This window comes from Eurypyga helias, unplaced genomic scaffold, assembly GCF_000690775.1.
Source record: "Eurypyga helias isolate BGI_N326 unplaced genomic scaffold, ASM69077v1 scaffold40896, whole genome shotgun sequence".
Lineage (NCBI taxonomy): Eukaryota > Metazoa > Chordata > Aves > Eurypygiformes > Eurypygidae > Eurypyga > Eurypyga helias.
In genome coordinates, this window is record NW_010259236.1 from 21442 (window position 1) to 24336 (window position 2895).

Genomic DNA, 2895 nt, shown 5'->3' on the forward strand with positions numbered 1-2895 from the left:
TGCCGAATCCTGAACAGCAGCCTCAGAAAACAGAGAAAAAAACCACTTCAGCTTCATTTACAGGCAAATCCCAGGCTTTTTGCCCATGCAGAAAAGAAAGATACATCATCCACACAGACCTTAGGAGACAACAAATCTAGCATGTGCTTTAAGATCCAGTCTATTATATGTCAGAATAACACTGCAGCAGCGATCTGGGTCTCGTTAGTCAACAATGTGGTCATGAAACACAAAGTCATTGCATATTCCAACCCTGGCACTAGCGCTTCACGTCAAGGTCACGCAGTTCAGCAAGATATTTGGGATACATCTTCCATGAGGCAGCTTTGTCTACAGGCAGATTTTAGGCCAGTGTTAATGGCAACGGAATTCCAAGTGAACTCTCCCAGTGGCCACAGGACAATTAGTGCTCGTGGTTAAACAAACAAAACGGGACTGCTCTGAGCTGTCAGCAGCTGCTCCTTTTAGAATGTATATAGGTGAAAAATTTTCAAGGAGTTAACAGCAACCTGAATGCTGATTTTTCTTTTGTACAATGACACCATTTCGTCAGTCTGGACTCATGAAAATCATTACATCTTACCTAATTGCTGTACTCTAGAGGTCTGAAGTCCCTCAGATTACTGCTCCACTGAAGGGAAAAAGATGACATTGGCTGAAGATGATGCTCAGTTTCTTATGAACTTCTTTCTTTCTATACTTCTGTGGAAGAATGCAGAACATGCATGTGAATTTTCTCCTACCAGAAGTTAGTAGTTATCAACAGGGTAATTGGTGGAATTTTCATCGGTATATCATTAGTTAGATGGATACCAGACAGTAACTTGAAATTATTGTTCCTTTCTAGTTATCTCAAAAGAATTAATAATATTTTTAAATTTAAAGGTTAACTCAACAACTGATTAACACTAATTAATCAATGATTTAATCATTTAGATCTAAACATATTCATAGAATCATAGAATCACAGAATGGTTTGGGTTGGAAGGGACCTTAAAGATCATCTAGTTCCAACCCCCCTGCCATGGGCAGGGACACCTTCCACTAGACCAGGTTGCTCAAAGTCACATCCAGCCTGTCTGGATATATTAACAAAACATATTCTAATATACCTATATGAAAAGTAAAGAAAGGAAAATAATCATTTGAAAACTGCTGGGTTATTTTCCTTAGCCTCTATCTTGCTTTGGAGTCTGTGATACTAGGTAAGAATTCCCTGAAAACCAAAAAACTTAGAAATGGTGATCTACATATGGCAAGAGCTCACCCTGATTTTATATGTCAAACATATAAAAAATACCACTCCTGAGACAGGATTCTCTCAAAGAGTTTGGTCCTATTGTACCAGGAAACGTATTACTGTTTTTAACACTGCGTATTCTTCACACTGAGGACCTTGTTTCCATCAACAGCTCCCAAACACTGTGATGAAGTCACTATTACTGTCACTCCACTCTCCATACAGGAAATGGTAGGGAAAACCGACACCCAATACTTTACAGTTGAAACAGAGCAATAACTCAAATCCCCTTGACTTGATGTTTTGTATTTCTCCCACAAATACTCTTCCACTTCTAAGTTTAAGGAATGCCACCGAAGAATGGCTGAGCCAGCCAACCAAAACTTAACAAAGCACCACTATCACAGCTCCCATCAACTCTGGTACAAAGTTACTCTCAAGAGCTTCTTCCTAAGTGTTTCTGTTACTATCAGGCAACCTTTTCAAAGCATGATGGTTCTCCAAGAAGAGTATTAACGTGTGAGTAACACAGAGAGGGAAGTGCCTGAAAGCACCCTGCTTTTGATGTAAGATTGCCAGCAGAGTGTTTACCACTAGATGACAGTGTAATGTAACCTCCTGGACATACTGCTTTTGGCAGAGAAGACTCATGGCTTCAACCCTCAGAAATCTGACAACAGGACTGTGTAGTAAAGTGAGGAGAAAAGAACTGGCACATTACTGATATACTTGGACACAGGAGCATCGACATAAAGCCATTACAATAACCTTGGGAGTGAGCACACTTGCACCAGGCAGAGCCGACGGCGTGTCTTTGCTTCTCTGTCAGGCTGGGGTTTAAGGAGAAGCCTTAAAGACTCTTAACACTGCTACATGGCACAAATCCTACAATGATCTTTCCTTTTTACTGGTCCTTTTACTCGGGCAAAATGGCAACAATTTGGATGGGAAAGTTGCCCAACTGAGAACTGAGGAAAAACTGGAGAAAGGCTTCAAGCAGCTGACCTGGTAACAGACTATGCACAGAACTGAAGGGCTCAACGAGCTATTATAATAAACCTGATAATAAAACTAATAATGTCAGGGGATAATTATTGTTCTTTATTCTTCCATATCATTACCTTCTCATTCTGTTATACAACATGACTCTGATCCCATTTATGTTTCTGAATCAAGTCACCGACTTCAATGTGCAGGCTCCTCTCGATTTCTGACTCTGAGATCAACCTCTTTCTTTAGGGCCCAGGCCAAGTAAGCTTCACAGTACCAAGGGGTTTAGCAGCTAGCTACCTACATTGCACAAGGACAGCACTGGGTTCTTCAGCAGTAACAGCACTGGGAAAACTTAGGAGTGCAGTAAGAGAAGTGATACAGGCGAGCGTGGTCTCAGGTGTGCAATGAGACGCATGCAGACATACAACAGAATTTGGTTGTCTCTAACAATATTTAACCACCCCATTAGCTCATGTTAATGAAAAATACATACCATGGAAACATAATATGCAACTAAGAAAAGAAGCAAATCAAGTTGCCAGAAGGAATGGTCCCTCGTTAAGATGCAGATGACTTGGGCAGTGGCCCGAAGTGTGAGGAGCTACTTAACAATTCCACGCTCTGACAGAGACCAGGCTGTCATCTTGGTCAGGTTGCTACAG